The 5,641-nt window shown below is 39.4% G+C and overlaps 1 pseudogene; it reads left to right on the top strand.

The window, feature by feature from the left end:
• Positions 1-4,498: 4,498 nt before the first annotated feature.
• LOC102838936 lies at positions 4,499-5,428 on the top strand (annotated as a pseudogene).
• The last annotated feature ends 213 nt before the right edge of the window (positions 5,429-5,641 follow it).

The raw sequence follows: 5,641 nt of genomic DNA on the forward strand, positions 1-5,641 counted from the left end.
TGTGCCTGACCCAAGCCATGGTATTTTCAATAACCTCATATGGATGTGAAACTGCCAACTCTGTATAGGGTTTCCAAAGCGCTGCTTATGGGTTTAAACTGTCAACCTTGCAGTTAGCAGTCCAATGCTTATCTTACAGTGCCACACCAGGATTCACATTCATGGTGTAACATTTATCATTACTTTATTCCTTTTTCTAATCAATATTCCATTGTATGTTGGACAATGAATAAGGAAGATCATAGAAGAATTGATGTAATGCATTTGAGTTATGGTATTGTAGAAGAATATTAAAAATACCATGGACTATCAGAAAACCAAACAAATCTGTGTTGCAAGAAGTGCATCCTTAATGCTCCTTAGAAGCCAGGATGGCAAGACTTTATCTCTCATACTTCAGACATATTATCAGAAGGAACATCATGTTTGGCAAAGTGGAAAAAAGGAAGCACAAAAGAGGAAGACCTGCAACGAGATGGACTGGCACAGAGGCAGCAGAAATAGGCTCAAACTTAACAAGGATTGTGAGGATGATTGCAGGACCGAGCAGTGTTTTATTCTGTGTGCATAAGGTTTATATGACTCAGAACCAACTTATGGCATCTAACAACAACAACAACTTTGTTGTATTGATATACAAAAGTTTCTACTTTTTGACTACTAAGAATATGCTGTTTTGAACATTCATATACAAAGGAGCTCTGGTAGCGTAGTGGTTACGAATCAGGCTGCAAACCTCAAGGTCAGCAGTTCGAAACTACCATCTGTTCCCCAGGAGAAAGATGAGGCATTCTGCTCCCATAAAGATTTACAGCCTCAGAAACCCTGTACAGGGTTGCTATGAGTCAGAACTGACTCCATGGCACATAACAACAACAACATACAAGTTTTTCCTTGGACATATGTTTCCATTTCTCTTTAATATACACCTAGGAATGATATTGTTGTCATATGTTAATTCTGTGTTTAACATTTTGAGGATGTGCTGAACTATTTTCAAAGTGGCTACATTATTTTGTATTCACACCAGCAACATATGAAAATTCCACTTTCTCCTATACTTTTTATGTGCTTATTATATATATATATTGTTTTGTGCCATGCCTTACAAACTTCGTGTTTCTCCATAAATTACACATACTTTAAAATAATTACTTTTTGTAGCTAAACAATAGTCTACTGAAAAATTCTATATGAAAATAATGTTCCATGAGTAAGATACTAAAGTTAAGAAACTTTTTTCTTAGAATATATTATTTGCAAATTTCCTTTAAAATTCATTATGTTGTGCTAGCTACATACCCTTCACGTCCAAGTGTGGATAAAAGTGTCTTTCTGAAATTTCTCACCTGCATCTACTTGCAATCTGGAAAAACAGACTTCACACTCTTTCAAAAGATATTTAAATTTTCTGTGTAGCTAAATCATTGTTGTCTCTAACTCAGTATTGAATTGCCCAATAAGTAAGGTAAGTACAGGCTTCCTTGTGTTTAATTACTAATGTGTAGTGGACAATTTCACGTTTTATTACCACATCAGTGATTCCACTTCCAGGTGTACTTGGTCTCTTTCCCAACCCCACAACTCCTTCCTCAGAAGCCTCTCTTCAATTTACAATTTCTGGCAGGGATGGGTTACTCCGTAAAGAGTGCTTGCTTAGTAATCTGCAGTGAATACTTTCACATGGTTTGCAGTATGGTTTTCCACAATTGTCCACTACAAGTTAATAAATGAACACAAGGAAGCTCATGCTGACCTTGCTTATTAGGTAATATGTCCCAGCTCAGACTCCATTTCTTTGCTAGAGAAAATGAAGGTTTTTACACCATTGAGAGTCTATATGCATCTTAAAACTCTGCATTTGAACTTATGAAGGAAAAGAGGCCATCCTAGGGTTAGTTTTCTTGAAAGCTTCTACTAAGAGGAAAAAAAAAAAAAATGCAACAACTTTAGCTTTCCAAAGAAAACTAATTGGAACCCTGAAGCAGATGGGAAAATCAGAAATTTCAGAACACCTCAGTGACCTCATTACAAGCTAAATGAAGGAGGCAACTATGGAGTTAATTAGAAGAGAGGCAAGAAAAGGATTAAATAAGAGTACAAAAACAACAAAATGTAACTCAGAGAAAGGGAGGCATTCAGCAAAAAATAGAATATGCTGATCTCAACAAAACTATTCAGAACCCAGGGAGATGGGAGCTCCAAGCAAACAAAAGGAATATAAGCCAGGTGGCCACTGAGGATGAAAAGTTTGTAGAAAACACAAAAAGCAGGCACCTGGGAAGGAATTACCAGATATCTGCATCAAGCAGAAATATAGGCCTGGTAGCCAGAGGAATTTCATCGGTTACACAAGAGAAGTCATTTTTAGCTGGAGAGGACAAATTGTGTGCCTGTGTATATGAAGGATAAAATCCATGTGTTTCTTAATACTTGTGTAAATAGACATTAGTCCAAATTTGTACTTTACCACATAAGATCATCTAAAACTGTTGAGACTTTTACCACTTTTCTAGCCTAAGAAAGGAGTGCTAGTGACAGTGTAGGATAAGCACTGGACTGTTAACCACAAGGCCAAACACTCCACAGGAGAAAGATAAGTCTTTCTGCTCCTGTGAAGATCTGAAGCCTCAAAAACCCTATACAGAACCATCCTGATGACATCTAATAACCACCACCTAAGAAAGGCTCCCTGGTGGCACAGAGAGGTTAAGTGTTTGGTTGCAAACCACAAGGTCTGTAGTTCAAACCTACCATTCACTCTTCAGAAGAAAGATGAGGCGGTCTCCTCCCATAAAGGTTTACAATCTCAGAAACCCTATGGAGCAACTCTACTATGTCCTATGTTGTTGTTGTTGTTAAGTGCTACTTTGTCCTATGTTGTTGTTGTTAAGTGCTGTCAAGTCGGTTCCGAACCATAGCAACCCTGTACAGGCTTTCCGAGGCTGTAAATCTTTACGGGAACGGAAAGTGTCATCTTTTTCCCGCAGAACTCCTGGTAGTTTCAAACTGCTGACCGTGAGGTTAGCAGCCCAACTCGTAATCACTACGCTACTCTGTCCTATAAAGCAGTGGAAATTGAATTGTCAACAGTTAGGTTTTCTAACCTTGAGATACTATTCTATCTGTTATGTGTAGGCGTATCTGAGACTGAAAAGACCTCTTCAGATCAGTAATTACTTTCAGAAACAATATTTGTTCTTCAAATGTAGCCTGCAAACAATAAATTAAAAAAACTTGTTCATAAAACAGCACATTAGACATATAGTTTATCCATTTATCTATGGCTCACACTTATCCTTTTGAGAATAAGAAGATAGATTTATAGCCCTAAATCCATGGTAAAAGTTTGTTACAAAGTGTGCCATGCTGTCTTCTCCAAATACAATAATGTCACCTATGTAGATGGAAACTTGGTATAATATAAGCACCGGGCAACAAGGCTGATTTGAATCACAAGATGGTGGTTCAAACTAACCAATCACTTATCGGAAACCCTATACAGGGTAGCTATGAGTCAGAACTGACTCGATAGCACTTAACAACAACAACAACCTATGTAGATTAGTAGTTTAGATCATGATAATAATGGAATCAGCAATTTCTCAGTTGATAAAGGCCAAAGTTTTGAAAGTTCAATCCAAACTCCTCTTATTTCTGAATTATATATTGGCCATGAGCACACAGACTAGTATTTTCCCACATATTTATTTGTATTTGAAATAATCCACATCCATATGCTCTGGTTGAATTGAATGTGAAACCATAAGATATGATTTGCTATGGTTTACCTTAATACCACAATGGTAATAAATTTAGGGCTCAAGAATTTCAGTTAGGTACCCGAGGGATGTTGCCAAACAAACATCAATTGGACTGACCAGTCATTTTTGCTACATATAGATCTCTGTGTATTGAGAATGTAAGGTTTCTTCTAGTTCATGATTGCAATATAAATAATGTAGAAGATACGTTTCTCACATGTACCATACCTTTAAGGGGCCCTGGTGTTACAGTGGTTAAAGCACTGGACTGCTACCCAAAAGATTAGTAGTTTGAATTCACCAGCCACTCCATGGGAGAAAAATAGGTAAGCCTACCTCTGTAAAGATTTATATACATGGAAACCCTATGGTGAAGTTCTATTTGTCCTATAGGGTCCTTATGTGTTGGAATTGACTGATGGCAGTGGGTTTGGGGTTTGACCACACCTTTAAACCCTTTAGAGTGATACATTAAATTGTAAAGGTAAATGAAAAAATTAGTGCCAAAAACTTTCTTTACAGAAAACTTGAGAAAATAAACATTTTTTTTATGTAAACAGAGAATGGGTCAGAATTATTTTCAGTGTAATTTGTGGAGAGTTACTGTCAAATGAGAGGACAATAAAGTCTCCTCAAAACTTATTTAAGAATTTATATCAAGCACTCGCCAGGCATCCTCGTGAGAGTGACATCATCTTTAAACCCCGCGTGGCAATCCCTGATGCACCGCTGTGATGCCCAGGGAAGACAGGGAGACCTGGAAGTCCAACTACTTCCTTAAGAGTATATCACTTTTGAATGGTTGTGGAAAATGCTTCATTGGGGCGGGGGGGAGGGAGGGTAGACAATATGGGCTCCAAGCAGATGCAGCAGATGTGCTTATCCCTGTGCTAGAAGACTGTGGAAGGCAAGAACACCATGATGTGCAAGGCCATCCAAGGGCACCTGGAAACCAACCCAACTGCAAAACTGTTGCCTAACATCCAGGGCAAGGATGACCTTACTGAGGTCAGGGACATGCTGCTGGCCAACAAGGTGCCAGCTGTCTCCCATGCTGGGCCCAATGTCTGATGCAAGGATACCGTGCTGGGTCAGAATACAGGTCTGAGTCCCAAGAAGACCTACTTCTTCCAGGATTTGGACATCACCACAAAGATCTCCAGAGGTACCTTTGAAATCCTGAGTGATATCCAGCTGATCAAGACTAGAGACAAAGTGGGAGTCAGAGAAACCATCCTGCTGAACGTGCTGAAGATTTCCCCTTCTCCTTTGAGCTGATCATCCAGCAGATGTTTGACAATGAAAGCATCTACAATCCAGAAGTGCTTGACATCACCGAGGAAGGTCTGCATTCTCGCTTTCTGGAGGGTGTCCCCAACATTGCTAGGGTGTGTCTGCAGATCGGTAACCCGACAGATGCCTCCGTACTCCATTCCATCATCAATGAGCACAAGCCAGCCCTGACTTTGTCTGTGAGGACTGAGTAACTAGCTGAAAAAGTCAAGGCCGTCTTAAGTGATCCATCTGCATTTGTGGCTGCCCCCCCTATGGCCACTGCAACTACTGCTTTTCCTGCTGCTGCCTCTGCCCAGGCCAAGATTGAAACAAAGGAAGAAGAGTCAGAGGAATCGTATGAAGACATGGGATTTGGTGTCTTTGATTAGTCACCAAAAGCACCACCAATGCAGCCTGCTCTATTTGCAGCAAGGAATTAAAGGCTTATTTTTCTTTCAAAAAACAAAGAATTTATGTTAGGACAGTTTGCATCATTTACTCCTCATAACAGTTACTTCCTACTTAATTTGTCTCCTTGGGTGGTACAAATGGTTGACACACTGCTGACTGAAAAGTTGGAGGTTGAACCTTGGGAAAAAGGC

The sequence above is a fragment of the Chrysochloris asiatica genome, unplaced genomic scaffold (assembly GCF_000296735.1).
Source record: "Chrysochloris asiatica unplaced genomic scaffold, ChrAsi1.0 scaffold00336, whole genome shotgun sequence".
NCBI classification, from domain to species: Eukaryota; Metazoa; Chordata; class Mammalia; order Afrosoricida; family Chrysochloridae; genus Chrysochloris; species Chrysochloris asiatica.